The sequence below is a fragment of the Callorhinus ursinus genome, unplaced genomic scaffold (assembly GCF_003265705.2).
Source record: "Callorhinus ursinus isolate GAN/ISIS: 27379988/994484 unplaced genomic scaffold, GSC_fseal_2.0 scaffold2, whole genome shotgun sequence".
NCBI lineage: Eukaryota > Metazoa > Chordata > Mammalia > Carnivora > Otariidae > Callorhinus > Callorhinus ursinus.
The window spans coordinates 94,640,489-94,658,774 of record NW_027397064.1 but is presented as its reverse complement, the minus strand read 5'-3'; the positions used below and the strand labels follow the sequence as shown (position 1 = coordinate 94,658,774).

General features: G+C 39.1%; 1 long non-coding RNA gene across 1 annotated transcript in view; it reads left to right on the top strand.

Annotated features, from left to right (window-relative positions):
• LOC141374874 (uncharacterized) overlaps positions 1 to 16,977 on the top strand; it is a 43,563-nt gene extending 26,586 nt beyond the window's left edge. Inside the window, exon 3 of the long non-coding RNA XR_012382041.1 lies at positions 16,433 to 16,977. This is a non-coding gene — a long non-coding RNA (uncharacterized lncRNA). The remainder of the gene's footprint in view (positions 1 to 16,432) is intronic.
• The last annotated feature ends 1,309 nt before the right edge of the window (positions 16,978 to 18,286 follow it).

The window sequence follows — 18,286 nt, the reverse complement described above, 5'->3', positions numbered from 1 at the left end:
AATAAAATTCCCCAAACAGTTTGTTTTGTACCTATTTTCAGATGGCTGGGTTTTTTTCTTCTGAGGCTTCACAAACTCAAAACATTAATGTTCCTCATTGCAAAAGAAACTATGTTTTCTTAAATGTTGGTAGCTGATTATGAATGGATGTTATTTCCTTCCTGGAGAATATAAGTATTTTAATTTTGATGATAATCCTTTAATGTTATATTGCCTCATTCTGTAGGTCAGATTTCAGTTTAGGCATAAATTATATTAAAAGGATGCTTCAGAGAGCTATGATTAGCTTCTAGGAAATTTTTAGCCAGAGAAACACAGAGCAGTTTGAAAGCCTCCCTCATTAATGAGCACCTTTTATCAATAGTTTTAATTTCAGGTTAGAATTTGTGATATATTTTGTTTCTGCTTGCTGGCATTCTATTTATACTATAAATTTCCCTGTGGGTTTCTAGCATGGCTCTGATATGTGAGTGAGACAGAATTCTACCAGCCATTTCTGGTGCCTTTAAACTTGAATTATGATTTGCTATCTTGGGTTGTTTCTGTGCTCTGGTCATTTTCCCAAGGTGGATAAGTAAGGGCAGTAGTGAGCCCCAGGACCCCGGTGGGAAAAGAAGGGAGTCCATTTTCTATAGCAAAAGAAATTGTAATAATTTCTTCCCACTGTGGCCTGTTTATTACAGGAATAGATACAGATAGCAGCTTTCCATGGGCCATTTGCTCTATCTGGGTTGTTGTGGGATTTCAGTGCTAAATCCTACAAAGTTCTAGATAAACCAGGACAAGCTGATCACCATAGGTAGTCCCAAATTCTGAAAGATAGCAATCCTTGATTCAGAGAATTTAGAGGTCTGACTACCATAATGGAAATGTATATATGCAAATGCAGCTCATTGGCTTCACATTTGCCTTAAAATGACACAGGGACACCATATCTGTTCATGGCCCAGAGAGGGTCGAGTTCTCCTCCCAAAAGCCGTTTTCTTCTCTTAACTGCTGCCACGCTACTTAAGAAGTTCATTCTTGGTGTTAAGAGTCTGGCCCTACACACCAGGTGAGTTGCCTTTTCCTCTTTAAGGTTTTCATGGGTTTCTGAAGTAAATAATAATATCTCAGCCATCTAATATTTAAATAAGCTACTTTCCTTTTTATTTGTAAATAGCTTTATTAAGACATAATTCACATACTATATAATTCACTCATTTTAGAAATACAAATCAATAGTTTCAGTATATTCACAGTTTTGCAACCATCATCACAATTTAAGATTAGAACATTTTTCATCACCCCCAAAAGAAACTGTGCCTATTAGCAGTCACTCCCCACTCCTCCCCCAACCCAGCCCCTGGAAACCACTAATCTATTTTCTCTCTCTGTGGATTTGCCTATTCTGGACATTTCATACAAATGTAATTACACAATATGAGGTTTTTTTGAGTCTGGCTTCTTTCAATTAGCATAAGTTTTCAAGTTTTATTCATATATTAGTATTTCATTCCTTTTTATAGCTGAATTGTATTTCATCATATGCATATATTACATTTTTTAATCCATTCATCCATTGATAGGTATTTCATTTGTTTTTGCTTTTTGTCTATTATGAATAACGGTGCTGTGAAGATTCATGTAAAAGTTTTTGTGTGAACATATGTTTTCAATTCTTTGGTTACATTCTTATGAGTAGAATTGCCTGGTCATATAATAACTCTATGGTTAGCCTTTTGAGGAACTTCCAGACCATTTTCCAAAGTGGCTGCATCATATTACATTCTTATCAAGCAGTGTGTATGAGGGTTTGAATTTCTTGACACCCTCACCAAGAATGGTTATTTTCTTATTTTTTATTTTAGGAATCCTAGGGTATAAATTATGGTTTTGATTTGCATTTCCCTGATGACTAATGATTTTGAGCATCCTTTCACATGCTTTTGGCCATTTGTATATCTGCTTTAGAGAAATGTCTATTCAAGCTGTCTTCTTTTTAGCTAAATTGAATCAACCAAAAACCAAAAAATATAACACATAAGGTGAACAAAGTTTCTAGGCACAAGATGGATAGACTTAGGTCCCCTGAGCATCTCCTTTTCTGTCATTTCTGAGATAAATTAATCTTCTGACAATAGCACAAGTATCTGGCCAAGGTGATATACAGTTAAATGATAAACAGATCAAAAGTCCACCCAGCAACTCCACTCAACTACTATGATAGGTGACATTTAGAATTCTTGCAGAACCAGCAGGATGTCAATCAACCTGGCCCTTGACCTCTCACTCATTGGTCAATTCAAGCATGTAATGCAATCTTTCCTCCAATGGCAAGTAAGCAAGAAAGGATTGGGGTTGTCAGCTATGGGCTAGGTATTAGAAAGCAGGAGATGCTTATTGTTCATCATTGCAATCTCAGTTGGTTGCATTTAGACCTGGTAGGAATAGAGACAACTTGTTACTGGGGAGAGGCAATATTTTAAACCATTCTTGCCCATCAGTTCTTGTGATTTAGTCTTTCAGCTTAGTAGAAAGCATTATAGAATCTTAAGCCAAAAATTTATAATGTGCAATGAGGAAGTAAGAAAAGTCGTAGAATACTGACTGGTGGATGAACCCTATTGGGGGGAAACTTTAGGGTACCTTGAGGTGGCATAAAATTATTGGGGCACATTTCAAGGGAGACAGAAGTTGTAGGGTAATTTTGGTCATTGTTGATTCTGTCACTGACCCAGAATGTAGACTAAGAGAGGTCTTGTGAGATGCTCTCTTACACTCTGTTCTTGCTCAGAAAAATTTAGGGTAGGAAGAAGCTGCTTCTAGAGGAAGGGGATCTCAGGGATTGATGTATCAATAGCATACAAAGGGGCGCCTGGGTGGCTCAGTTGGTTAAGCGACTGCCTTCGGCTCAGGTCATGATCCTGGAGTCCCGGGATCGAGTCCCACATCAGGCTCCCTGCTCGGCAGGGAGTCGGCTTCTCCCTCTGACCCTCTGCCCTCTCGTGCTCTCTATCTCTCTCATTCTCTCTCTCTCAAATAAATAAATAAATAAATCTTTAAAAAAAAAATAGCATACAAAGGTCTCATTTGGGGCACATAAAGCCGGGAGTCCTTCATTTTGTAGCAGCCTGGAGGTTAGCAGATAAAGGTCCTTTAAGAATTTCCCCTGAAGTTGAATTCTTCTGGACCAAGACAGCCTCAGCCTTGGGACAGCTCAGTAACCTCTTGTAAGAGATGGCTGGCTTTACAGTTTATCAGTATTTGTTTCCTCCCTCTTAAATACAGAGTACAGGTACCATGAAAACAAAACTCTTTAACTGTAACAACAATAACAATTTGTTGAAAGCTTATAGCATTCCAAATGTCCCTAGTTTTCCTAGAATTCTTCCCTAGTTTGCTTACCATTTCTCTGTTGATATTTCGAAACCCTTAAGGAAAAGCCACCTGCATACCAGACAGTAGGATTTTGTTTCCATCTACATAGGACTTTCAGATGGTGAACTAAAGACAAATAGAACACCAGGATCTAAGATGTAGGATCTCATCCCATCTCTTTTTGAATGTCAATTTGCAGTGTTTCTTCCTGTTTTCTGCACCAAACAAAATATTATCTATTCTTTTTTTATTTACCTAATATTAACTTTGTTAGCTATAATTCTGTGGTTTAAAGAGGAAATAGAGTTGTAGGCAATAAAAATACCTGAGTTAATCTGAAACCTTAATCTATTATAATGATTCTTTTGGCATCGTACATAATACTTCGACTTAATGACCTATAATGAAATTTTTAAATGAAGAGTACTTTTATTCCAACAATCTACCTTTATTCCAAGAATCTATTCTGTTCCAAGAATTTAGTAGATTCTTATTAATTTATTTAAAAAATTTACTGAGCACCTAATGTGTGCCAGGTATTTTTCTAATTGTTGGAGGTAGAGCAGGAAAACAAACTGGCCAATGACCTGAATAGGCCTATAGCTATTAAAGACATTTAATCAATAACTAATAACCTTCCAATTCAGAAAGCACCAGGCCCAAATGGGTTCACAGTGAATTCTACCAAACATTTAAGAAAGAAATTGTACCAATTCTACACAATCTCTTTCAAAAAATTGAAGCAGAAGGAATAAATCCTAACTCATTCTGTGAAGCTAGCACTACCTTAACATCAAAACCAGACAAAGACATTACAAGGCAAAAAACTACAGACCAATATCTCTCATGAACATAAATACAAAAATTATCAACAAAATATTAGCAAATCAAATCCAACACTGTATAAAAAGAATTATACAAGACAATCAAGTGGTTTTATCCTAGGTGTGCAAGGCTGGTTTGACATTAAAAATCAATTAATGTAATCCACCACATCAGCAAGCAAAGGAGAAAAATCACATGATTATATTAACAGATGCAGAAAAAGCATTTGACAAAATCAACATTGATTTATGATAAAAAAATTCTCAACAATCTAGGAATAGAGGGAAACATCCTCAACTTGATTAAGACCATCAGCAAAAAACCTCAGCTAAGGGGCGCCTGGGTGGCTCAGTCGTTAAGCATCTGCCTTGGGCTCAGGTCATGATCCCAGGGTCCTGGGATCGAGCCCTGCATTGGGCTCCCTGCTCAGCAGGAAGTCTGCTTCTCCCTCTCTCACTCCCCCTGCTTGTGTTCCCTCTCTTGCTGTGTCTCTCTCTGTCAAATAAATAAATAAAATCATTAAAAAAAAAACTCAGCTAAATCATACTTGATATTGAGAAACTTGAAACTTTCTGTCCAAGATTGTGAACAAAGCAAGGATGTCCCCTTTCACCACTACATTTCAATATCATACTGAAAGTGCTAGCTAACACAAGAAGACAAGGGGGAAAAAAGGTATATAATTTGGGAAGGAAGAAATAAAACTGTCTTTGTTCACAGATGACATGATTGTTTATGTAGAAAGTTTGAAAGAATTGACCAAAAAAACTTCTAATAAGCAATGATAGCAAGGTCACAGGATACAAGGTTAATATACAAAAGTCAATCACTTTCCTATATGCCAGTAATGAACAAATGGAATTGGAAATTTAAAACATTATTATTTACATTAGCACCCCCAAAAGCAAATACTTAGGTATAAATTTAACAAAATATGTACATGATCTATATGAGGGAGACTAAAAATCTCTGATGAATGAAATCAAAGAACTAAGTTAACAGAAAGATATTCCATGTTCATGGATAGGAAGACTCAATATTGTCAAGATGTCAGTTCGTCCCACCTTGACCTATCGATTCAGGGCAATATCAACAAAATCCCAGGAAGTTGTTTTATGGGTATCAGAAACTGATTCAAAGTTTATAAACAGAACAAAAGACCCAGGATAGCCAACATGATACTGAAAGAGAGCCTAAGTGGAGGACTGCCATTACCTGACTTCAAGGCTTCCTCGAAAGCTACGGTAATCAAGACAGTGTGGTATTGGTGAAAGAACAAATAGATGAGTGGAATAGAATAGAGGGGCCAGAAGTAGATCCACAAAAATATAGTCAACTATTCTTTGACAAAGGAGCAGAGGCAATATGATAGACAAAAGATAGTCTTTTCAACAAATGGTGCTGGAACAACTGGACATCCACAGGGAAAACAATGAATCAGATGCAGAACTTATACCCTTCACAAAAGTTAACTCAAAACAGATCACAGATTTGAATGTAAAATGTGAAACTATAAAACTCTACAAGATAACATAAGAGAAAATCTTGGTGATGAATTTTTAGGTATGACACCAAAAGCATGATCCATGAAAGAAATAATAAATAAGCTGGGCTTCATTTAAATTAAAAACTTCTGCTCTGTGAGAGACACTGTCAAGGGAATGAAAAGACAAACCACAGACCAGGAGAAAATATTTGCAAGAGACACATCTGATAAAGGACTATTATCCAAAATTACAAAGAACTCTTAAAACTCAACAATAAGAAAAAAACAAGCTGATAAAATAAATTGGCCCTAACAGATTAAAGAATATTTACAGGTGGCAAGTAAACCTATGAAAAGATGCTTCACATCATAAATCATCAGGGAAATACGAATTAAAACAACAAAATATCACTACACACCTATTAGAATGGCCAAAATTTGGAACACTGGCAATACCAAATGCTGGTGAGGATGTGGAGCAATAGAACTCTCATTTATTGCTGGTGGGAATGCAAAAATTGTAGTCACTTTGGAAGACAGTTTCGTGGTTTCTTATAAAATTAAATATATACTTACCATTTGATCCAGCCATCATGCTCCTTGGTATTTACTCAAAGGAGCTGAAAATTTATGTCTACGCAAAAACCTGCACATGAATGTTTTGCGCAGCTTTACTCATAATTGCCAAAACTTGGAGCAGCCAGGATCCTTCAAAAGCTGAGTGGATAAATAAACTGTGATACATCCAGACAATATTATATTATTCAGCATTGCAAAGAAATGAGCTTCCAAACCATGAAAAGGGAGAAACCTTAAATACATATTACTACTTGAAAGAAGTCAATCTGAAAAGTTTACATACTATATGATTCCAAGGATGTGACATTCTGGAAAAGGCAAAACTATGGATCAATAAAGAGATCCCTTGTTGCCAGGGGTCGAGGGGAGGAAAGGAGAAATAGGCCAGGCATAGAGGATTTTTAGGGCAATGAAACTGCTCTGTATGATACTACAGTGGTGAATACATGTCATTATAAACTTGTCCAAATGCATAGAATGAACAACACCAAGAGTGAACCCTAAGGTAAACTATGGACTCGGGTCTCATGTCCCACTGGTGAGGAACGTTGACAATGGGGGAGGCTCACAGGAGTAGAGGCTCAATTTTGCTGTGAACCTAAAACTGCTCTGAAAAATAAGGTCTATTAAAAACAAAAGAACAAAAACACAGGCCAAACCCTTGCCCTTGTGACACTAACTGTCAGGAGCTCTGCTGAGCTGGGAGAGAAAGAAAGGGGTCAGCATAGCTGTTTAAAGCAACAAGCCAAAAATCAGAGTTGAGCCTTCAAATCCCTTACTGTGATGGAGTAAGCAAGAATCTAAAGCTGGAGAAAGGGCAGACTCCCTCCTGTTTCATTTCCCTCACTAAATGGCACACCAGGGAGGATCTTTGATGGGTTCATGGATTCTGGGATTGAAACAGGGGGCTGGGGGGATGGGGAGAAGTTGGCAAGGTGGGGGAGGGCTAGGAGTGAAACAGTACTGGGTACTGAGTCAGAGTGGGGAAAAGTGTCTTCAAGGTTACCCTTTCCTCCCCCCTCCACCTCCACAAGGAGGACTCAGCAGAAGCCCCTTGAAGCTCTGTGCCCAAGGCCTCTCAGAGAGAAAGCCAAGAATGATGGTCTGGGGCTAGAAGTGCAGATCTGTGAAAAAAGCATGTCTGGCCAGGGGCCCTGGGTCCCTGCCTACACCTCCCTTCCGAGACCCCGATGCACTGGCTGTGAACCAAGTCTGCTGCAGGAATAGCAGCTTTTTCCCTGTGAGCCTGCCAGGTTGGAGCCTTTGAAATCGCCTCTGGTCAGGCCTGAAAAATCACCCATAGGTTTTGAACCAGGACAGTCACATTCTAGACAGTTATGAGGATGAGCCTGTAAAGCAGTTGCTCTACCACACAGGAGTAAGTGCTAACTTACTAAATAAATAAAGCAGGGGAGGCAGATCAGAAATACCTGAGAGTCTGGGGGTAGGGGTGTGAGAGCAATTTTAGACAAGGGAAGGCAAAGGAGGCCTTGTAAAAAGGTGGCATGGTGTGATAGACTTCCGAATGAGCCTTGCAGAAACCCGGGAGAAGAGCAGGTCATGTAGAGGGAGCAGCAGGTACCAACTGCCAGAGCCGGGATGGAAGTCCTTGTGTGGTATTGGAAGAGGCCCATTTGTCTGGAGTGGAGGGAGCAAAGCAAGGGGAGCAGGGGATGGGTGATGGGAGTGAGAGCTAAGGAGGAACTAGTCCCACAGGGCCTTGGAGCCTCTGACTGGGGATTTGGATTTTTTCTCTGAGTGAGAGGAGAAGCCACTGGGATTGATTGATTGATTGATTGATTGATTTTTAAAGCAATTTCTACGCCCAACATGGGGCTCAAACTCATGACCCGGAGACGAAGAGTCACACCGGAGACCACGTGCTCTACCGACTGAGCTAGCCAGGTGCCCCCAACTGGGGATCTTGAACAGAGGAATGACATGATTTGGCCCTAGCTACCCTGTTGAGAAGGGCTTTAGGAGAGAGGAGGAGATGTTAAGGGCAGAAGCAGAAGGACCTGTTAGGAGGTTACTCTCATCATCTGGGAAAGAGATGATTGATGTTGGCTTGGACCAGGGTGAGGGACTGGAAGAAGGGAGAAGTGGTTGGGTATGGGATGCATTTTTAACACAATGCTCCCATTGTATCCATTCTAAACACACCTTTTAACATACCTGAAATCAGAACGCATCTTACAACGGGGTGGCATCTCCTGATTGCTCTCAGCCAAGTGGCAATCATGATGCAGCTGTTCAGTTAGATAACACGGTCTGGTAATTGCCAGCATCAATCCATAGGTATAGATACAGTGTGACAATTTCTGATTTTAGGTGACTAAATTTCAAAGTTCAATATCTTTGCTCAGAAACACACCATACATGTGGCTTCTCCACTTTATTTCTGGCCCTCCTACTTTTGTACCTGGACATTAACTTTGTCCAGTTTTCTCCAGGCTTCCAGTCTCTTACATCCAGTGAGCATCACAGACTGGTACCAGGCTTATCTCCCTGAAAACCAAAGCTGATCATGTCTCTCAGCACCTGTGTCTTGGATGCTCTATGGTGCTTACAGAATCTGTTCCAAACTCTTCAGCTTCATAGAGGACCCTCCCAATCTTCTCCCACCTATGTCTCCAACTTTATTTCCTGCCTCTCCCTAACTTGTACTTCCTCCATAAGCTATGCTGGAACTCTGTTTCCCGTGCAGCCAGAACCTCGTCCCAAATGTCCCGCTTGCGCCTGTTCCCTCTGTCTTTCTCTCAACTGCTGCTCATCCTTCAAGCTCCAGCTCCAAGCAGACTTAGTTATTCATCTTCTCACAAAACATGCCACCCAGAAATTGTAGTCATCTGCTCACCCATCTATCTCCTCCAGGAGGTTGTGAGTTGGGGACCTCATTTATTTTTGCCACACAAAATCCCCTAACATAGCAATACACTTGGCACAGAACAGGTATGCAATATTTGTAAGAGTCTTTATTATAGTGCATTTGACCAAAACCATAGTAGACAATGATAGAACCTACCTCATAAAGATGTTTTAGGAGTTTTGAGGATTTTGTAAGATAAGGCATACCCCAGGTACAAAGAACAGTGCTTGGTACATAAGTGCTCAATAAATATTTCCTCTTTTCAGAGTTTATATTGCATTGTGAAAAATATTACTATTATGTTTTAATTATCATAATGCACTTTTAACCTCATCTGAAAAGTATAACATCTCTTTTCAAGCCTCAGAATGGGATTTGTTCCATCACAGAAACTTCTGGTGTGTTCACTGAAAAAGAAAAAAAGCAGTGAAAAGAGGAGATAACCCCATTTTATTTCTCTCTTGGTGACAACGTGCTAGAATCTATGATTATTTGAACATTCTAAATATAGAGCACTGATGACCCAAAAGCTCTTCTCAAATTTCATCTTTTTCTAATAGCTTCTGAAAAAACACTCCCAGGAGTGTCAACTCGTAATGTCAGTTTAGGTAGTTGATGTGATTTACAGCAGCATATTGCATTTTATCTCATTGACTTTAACTCACAAGTGTCTACTCATGTCCAGCCTGCTCTGGTCACGATAAATGCATCATCCAATTACTCCTTTAGTCTGTTTGCTAATATGGAAATAAGCAATTTAATGCATTGGTAAAGTCACAAAAGCAGACATCATTGGGCCTCTGTTAACTCTGACTAATATGCAAGACTCTGAACAATACTTTGATGTGCACTTCCTTCTATGACTTAGGAGTTCTCCTGATTGCTAAATTGACACTGATGAATTTTAATACATGATTATTAAATTCCCCTAAGGCTTTTAAATAAAAGTCTCCAATAAATTCATCTTGATTGGTGCACTATTGTTCTTGATATTTATAATGGCTCCCGCTTTGCTCTTTTTCTTATTTGAGATGTTGAGAAACTGTAGAGTTTATTGGGTAAGTGGGAGTCTATACAGGCATAATTTTCAAATTAGCATGATCAACATGAGATTTAAAGTACACTTGGGGAATACGTTTTTAATCTCCCCCATCCTCCCTTTCCTTCTTACGGATAACCTTGATTCAATGCTTCATGTGAAATAGAAGCAAACAGGTACTTTCTCCTCTTCCTCCCACTCTGCAGCCTCTTGAATCAGGACCCGCTCTCCGTCTTTCATCTGCTACTATAGGACGAAACATCCCTTCTCCTTGCTAAAGTCAACCCTTCCCTTGAGTTCTGGATCTCATCCTCTTTCACCTCCTCTAGCACTTTTCTCCTACAAATAGACCCCTCTCTCCTGCACTATTGATTTCCCTCTCTTTGGGTTTGTTCCCATCAGTCAACAAAGCGACTCTTGACCCCCCCTTTCCTGTCTAGCTGCTGCCCCATTCTCCTGCTCCCGCACAGCAAAACTTCTCAAATGAAAGCGCTCCCCCCCATTACATCACCTACTTTCTTTCCTCAATCCATTTCAGTTAGATCTTTGTCCTCCCCTCTACATCTGAAACCGCATCAGTGGCCTCCATGTCACCAAATGCAATGGTCACTTTTTGCCTTCATCCAACTCAGCATCTTAGTGGCATGTCTCCCAACTGTCTACTCTCTTCTTGAAACTCTCTTTTTTTGGGCTTTGATGATAACCTGCTCCCCTGATGTTCTTTTTATTTTACTGCCTATTGACTGTGGGCTGGTAACTCCCAAACATATATATTCAGGGTACCTGGGTGGCTCAGTCAATTAAGCTTTTGCCTTCAGCTCAGGTCATGATCTCAGGGTCCTGGGATTGAGGCCCACATCAGACTCCCTGCTCAGTGGGCAGTCTGCTTCTCCCTCTCCCTCTGCCTGTCACTCCCCCTGCTTGTACTCTCTCTCTGTCAAATAAATAAAAATCTTTAAAAAACCCACAAAAAAACAAGAAATATATATATTCAGATCTGACCTTTCCCAGGATCCCAACTTGTATATCTAAATACAATTTGGCATCTCCACTTGAATGTTTAATGAACATCTCATACCTAATTGTTTATTGTGATCACCTTTCCATGTAAATATATACATTTAGAATCCTTCTGCTGTTCACTCTGCCCAATATTCTCTTCCTTCAACCTTTCCCTTTATTTCCTGACCTTTCTCCTAAACCAGCGTCCCGTAGAATTGGTCCCTGGGTGATTCCATAGCATCCAGTAGTTCTCTTTTTGGTAATTAGCACACTTACAGTCAATTACTCAAATGTATTATTATCTGTTTAATGTGAATCTTACCCCTTTAGTCTCTAAGAATCTTCAAGCCGGAGATTTTCTGTGTTATTTAGTATATTTTGAGTGCTCAACACAGTGTCTTGCACATATTAGGAGCTCAATAAATATATTAATTTTTTGCCTTTGTATTTCAATGTTATTTCCTTTTTTTCACCATTATAAGTAATTCTACAATCAACATTCATATTGCTAAACACTTGACATGTCTTTAATCCCATTCTCAGAACAATCCCTAGACATAGAATCACTGGTTATACTGATACACATTTCACGTCTTTTGTTATAATGTGGTTGTCTGCAAAATGGCCACCATTAACTTCTTCCCTCTATGAGCAAGCCACTCATTCATTAAAAGGTGATGCCTCCTTCCCTTATCTTTGAATGATTTGCTTTGACCTTCAGAATGTGATAAAAGTAGGATCACCAGAAAAAAAATAAAAGATGCCCAGTAAAACTAGAATGTCAACTACACAGAAAAAAATGGGATATACTCATACTAAAATTATTTGTTATTTATCTGATACTCAAATTTAACTGGGCATCCCGTTTTTTATTTGTGAAATCTGGCAACACTAGGTAAGTATAATGATACTACACTAGGTTGGTATGATGATGCTATTCCAGTTTTAGGCCTAGCCTTTAAGAAACCTGGCAGTTTCTACTTTTGCTGTCTGGAAGTCAGCTACCATGCCATAAAGAACTTTGGGCCAGACTCCTAAATGAAGAGGTCACCCAGAAAAGTCTAGGAGGATGAGATGTCATTTTGGATGTTCTAGCCCCAGCTGGGTCCCCAGTCCTGGGAGAGTAGGCTCTAACAGCATGTGTCCAGGTAGATTTCAGAACTACTGATCTCCCTGTTGTTGAATGGGAGTGTCTCTTGTAGGTTTCCTGTCCCTTTTTCACCTTTGTATGCCTGGTGGGGGGGTGGCATGGGGTAGAATGAGGGAGAATTGGGGAGGGGCAAAAAACAACGCACAGTTCTCCAGATCCAGAGTTGCTGCACCCATATCTGGAAATGATGCAGATCATGAAATATTGATCTTTGACTGTGGTGGATTACATATAACCACAGATTCTTTGCCACTTCTCTGATTAAGAGGTGGAGTCTATTTCCCCTTTCACAGGGAGCCTGGGATGGCCTTGTGATTTACCCGAATAAAATAATTTACCTGAAGAATGTGGTGATGTGAAGTTACGTGACTTTCAGGAAATAGCGTTTTTCTGAAAGTCCTGATTTATAGCATTTGCCAGTTTCTGTGATGTAAATATTGCCATGCTGACTGATTTCAAGCTACCAACGGGAGATCACTGGACATGGAGCTGGAAAGAGATATGCATCACCAGCTTTTAGAAGCTGGTGCTGGTCGACTCTGGTAAACCACTGCTGGCAGACCTAGGCATTGAGAGGTCTGTCAGCTTCCATTTTTGCTTTCTTGGCATCCAGCTGACATGAAGGATCCTTGGCCTTATGTCCTGAATGATGAGGGGCACGTGGAGAAGAAAGGAAGCCTAGAGCATTCCAGCTGAGGGCAGCTGCTTGAGTCGCACTGGGCAACATTACATAGTGAGTGAGACCTTGTAGCCAACTCAGAGAAATGTGAGAAACAATACACTGGTGTGGCTTTAAGCAACTATATTTTGGAAAGGCTTATTAGTCAGCAGTAGGTAACTGCCATATTGCCAAGTTGCCATAAAAAAGTTGTTTCATTAGTCCTGTTAAAAATATATGCAAGTGCCTTGCTCTTTACACATTAAGCCCACATTCTACATGAATATTACCAGGTTTATAAGTTAGGGAAAAAAGTACATTGCCATTTAATTTGCATTCTTTGAAAATGAGTTTGAATATTTTTCAAATGCTTATTGGCCATAAACTGACTCTGCCCATTTTTCTTTCAATTTTTAAGGGCTCTTTATATTTAAGTAATAGTAACCGCAAATGGGGAATATTTTGCTGTATATGTGGCTACACAGTTTGCTCAGAGGCTCTTTGCAGTAAAAGTTTAACCTCTTTATACAAGAAATAGTGCCTGACTAGACAATTTTCTGAGTGTTTCTTGTAACACGAGCATCTCTAGTTTTTGGCTTGTGTACTTGTTTTTAGTATTCCTTAAATTATTCTAATATTTTCTCTGGATTTTCTTACTAGTGATTTTCTTCAAATGAAAATTTTCTCTGAAACCCAGTACGACACATTCCGCCCCTTCCCCTCACCAGTCCGGAGTGAACCTACTGGCTTGGGCTACTGCAGTAGGTTAAGTCTTTAGCCATCCTTGGGTTAAACCTTGTGGAAAGTCTTTGGATAAACTGCAGTTATATTTCATACCAATTTTAATCTCACAAATTTGAAAGAACATGACACAAAGATGTTATTAGTTTTTTTTTAAGATTTTATTTATTTATTCAAGAGAGAGAGGGAGAGACCATGTGGGGGGCTGGGGGGCAGAGGGAAAGGGAGAAGCAGACTCCCTGGTGAGCAGGGAACCCCATACCATGGATCCCAGGACCCCGGGATCACAACCCGAGCCGACGGCAGACACTTAACAGGCTCAGTCACCCAGGCGCTCCAAAAATGTTATTAGTTTGCACAAATTTCAAACACAGTTGGTCCTTTAACTGTATTTGCTGACCCCAACCTCTGCAGTTGAAAATCCCCTTAGAAATTTTGAGTCCCCCAAAACTTACTAATAGCCCACTGTTGGCCAGAAGCTTTACTGATAACGTAATCAGTTAACACAAATTTTATATGTTATACGTATTACATACTGTATTATTACAATAAAGTAAGCTAGAGAAAAGAAAATGTTATTAAGAAAATCATAAGAAAGAGAAAATACATTTACAATACTATACTGCATTTACTTTAAAAATCTACATATAGGGACACCTGAGTGGCTCAGTCGGTTAAGTGTCGAACTCTTGATTTTTGGCTCAGGTCATGATCACAGGGTCATGGGATCGAGCCCCTCATCAGGCTCTGGCTGGGTATGGAGACTGCTTGGGATTCTCTCTCTTTCTAGCTTCCTCTGCACTCAGCACCCCCACCCCAACCCCTGCTGTCTCTCTCTCTGTCCCCCCCCAAAAAAATCTGCGTATAAGTGGACCCACGCCGTTCAAACCCATGTTGTTCAAGGGTCAACTATAACGTGAATCCTTCCAAACTAAAATGTACTTTTATTGGATTGGATTTGGGAGTAAAAAAATGAGCATTAATGGAAAAACTGGTGAAATATGAATAAAGTCTTGAATTCAGTTAATAGTACTCATGTTGGCTTCTTAGCTTAGGCAAATGTACCACGGTAACATTTAACAATAGGAGAAACTAGGTGAGGGGAGTGCAGAAAGTGTATACATTATTTTTGTAAACCTTTTCTGTACATTTTTTGAAGTATTTTTTTAAGTGACTAAAAATTAGCTCTAAGATACACTGTATAATGTTATAAGCTTATGTATTCTGAGAATGCTAATCCTTACATTATATTGATTTCTTCTGGGGAACAATCTGTTTAGAATTATGCAAGTTTTGAATTATGTGAGGTTTTTAGTATCTTATCCCATGAATATAATTCACTACCATGTGAATTATATATTTACATCCTGTTTTGTAAACTGAAATAGGAAAAACTGAAGATTTAAGCTAAAAGAAATCCATCCTCCCAATAAAAATCAAAACACAAAACTAAAACTCTTTCCCAGTTTTTTACATCAGAATTGTGGCAATAAAGCCTTAAACTCCATGTACTTTGGACAAGTACATGATGATCAAAGACCTGAATTTAAGTGGGGAATCTGGAAACCAGGTCCCCAGGTAGGTCTCCGTCTGACTCTGTGAGGTAGAAATGTGAGCACAGGCATCCAAATCTTGCAGGCAGAGTCATAAATCTTTATGAGAAATTTGGCTTTTGCCCATGTAATTGGTAGGATCCACTCCCCTCCCCCACACTCACTTTGTGTTTTTCATGACAGCAGTGTCTTGGGAGTGGTGGTGGGGGGGGTGTTTGTCATCATTTCATATTCCTCTGTAGGTTTCTTTGTAGATAAAATGTATCTTTTTATAGGCTTCACACTTGTAAAAGAAATTCCAATCATTTAAATTCAAGATGTTTCAGGGTTCAGTTTTTACTGTTTACCTTTCTATTTAGAGTATATCTCTTGAAATTGTATAACACACTCCCCTATGCCTCATTTCTTATAAGAGCATCTCTCTGATATTAAGTGGCCTTTGGATAGAGTGTAGTTAAATTTCACACTAATTTGAATGAACAAATTTGAAACAGTGAGCAACAAAATATTACTGAAGTCTTACTTTTATACGTGTATGCTGAAATAATATGAGTACCCACACTAAAAATTGTTTATTGTATATTAAAGAGTAACTTTGATGTAAGGAACGCATTACAATGGCCTAGGTTTATGTGTACTGAGACTGTTATTTCTTACATTTATTCTTTTTTTTTTGGACATTACATTTATTCTTAAGGGAGATGTCTGGATGTCTTATGAATGTTTTGAGTTATGTGAAATTTTCAGGAGCTATTCTTAGCGTGGTTCTCCAGTGGCTTGGATGATCCAACTCCCTACTGTGAATCTGTTTTATTATTATTGCTGATGTGATTGCTAATGATAAAAGTTATTGGTTGCTTAATCCTGTGCCACGTGTATTATTCCATTATCTATGAGGCAGGCGTTATTATTAATATCATGTCCATTTTGTAAATGAAAAAAAATCTCATGCTTGCCAAATTTAAGTAACTCGTGTCCAAGGGAGTATCTTTGGATTTAGGGCTGGAATGAAGATTTCTTTCTCTGTCAGTTCCAGGAATTTTGCTGACCAATTTAGTATAAAATATTTACCGCACTGGCCTCTGTTAGTTCAGCCCTGTGGAAAGGTAGGTAGGTCTTTGTTTCTGTGGTCTTACAACTTTAACTTTGGATCTGCTTCTTTGTTCTCAGGCCACTCATCTGCCTTTTTGGAAGGCAGCCACCACTTTACCTCTGGAATTGTTCAAGACCGAAGAAGCTGTTTCACCTATTTTGTTGGCTTACTTGTTTTTGCTTGCTTCTTTTCATGTGTGGGTTTTTTCACATCTGTTGAAATCACTCAAAGTTTTGTTTTTTCTAAAGGGAGCTTATCCCTTTCTATTTCTTTAAACAACAGTGTCTGTAATCACTATTTTCCTGCTTCCTAGGAGTAGTTGATATTACGGATTATAAAATGGTAATAAATAGCATTTTTTCCCTGAAACCCTTTTTCCTTTTAGAATTAAAAAAATGGGGCACCTGGGTGGCTCAATCAGTTAAGCGTCTGTCTTTGGCTCAGGTCATGATCCCTGGGTCCTGTAACTGAGTCCTGAGTTGGGCTCCCTGCTCAGTGGGGATTTTGCTTCTCCCTCTCCCTCAGCTGCTCCCCCTGCTCTCGCTCTCTCTCTCAAATAAATAAAATCTTAAAAAAAAAAAAGGGTAAATCTACTCATCTTGAACAGAGACAATTTGATTCCAGCACGTCTGAGGCATTCCATGGCCTATGATGTAATTTCCTCCCCTAAATCTTTCAATCGAGGGAGACAGAGTAACCCCAGGATAGGGAAGAAACTAAATTTTTTCAGTGTTTTCTAATTTGGGGGTATGGCTAAACATCTGGAATAAAGGAATGTGGGTTGAGCCAGAATCGGGGCTTTCATACTCCACGCAGTTTTATATTTTCTATTTAGAAAAGTATAATCACTTTCATAAATTCCTATTAACCAAAGAACTAAAGCCATACTCCATTACTGTAATAATCTCTGCAGAACCTTCATTATTAATTTGATTTCTGTCACTCCACTAAAAGTGAGCTTCATGAAGGCAAGGACTTTGTCACAGAAGACTGCCTGACACGTTGTAGGAATGAAGTTCTTTTCAATGAATGAGTTATGGTTCAGTAACTGAGATCTCATTAAAGAAGCTTCATAAAACTAAGGAAATATGTAGAAAACAGCAAAATAGAAGGAGCACTGGCTAAGGAGTCAGGAGGAAGGCTTGGTTCTACTTTCAGTTTAACTTTCAGCTGATGAACTTTATAACTTTGGGTAAGTTCCTGAACCACTCTAAAAATCTAAAAATGAAACCCTTTGGATAGTGAGCTATGCTTTGCTTTACTTTACTTTCTGAATATTAGCTCTGATTCAAGATTTGGTTGATGGAATACTAAGATATGGTACACTTAAACAGTCTGTATTTGATGCCATAGATTATACGTTAGCATATTTCTTAACTAACATATTAAGGTATGTGACTTACACTATAGACTTAGTAACTATTGAATTTTAAAATTTATGTTGTATCAAATATCACCTGTTAAATAGAATCCAATATCTTTTTAAAAATACATTTTTCCTAGGGCCTTTTATATTTATGAATGTGACTATGTATTTACTAAATGATTTCACATTGATCCTTTGCTAATTTAAAGATTTTTTTATTTATTTATTCATGAGAGGCAGAGACAGAGAGAGAGAGAGAGAGGCAGAGGGAGAAGCAGGCTTCCCGCTGAGCGGGGAGCCCGATGCGGGACTCGATCCCAGGACCCCGGGATCATGACCTGAGCCGAAGGCAGACGCTTAACCATCTGAGCCACCCAGTGCCCGATCCTTTGCTAATTTAAAAGCTGTTCATCTTAGTGGAGGTTCCTTGTTGTTGGAAGGCCAGGTCCAGTGGGAAGGTGTTGGCCAGATTCACCTTACAAATCGAAGAAGCCAAGCCTGTGATTCAGACTACCTATCTATACTTGTCAAGCAGCCAGAGGAGAGACAATGTCCCCATTGGAAT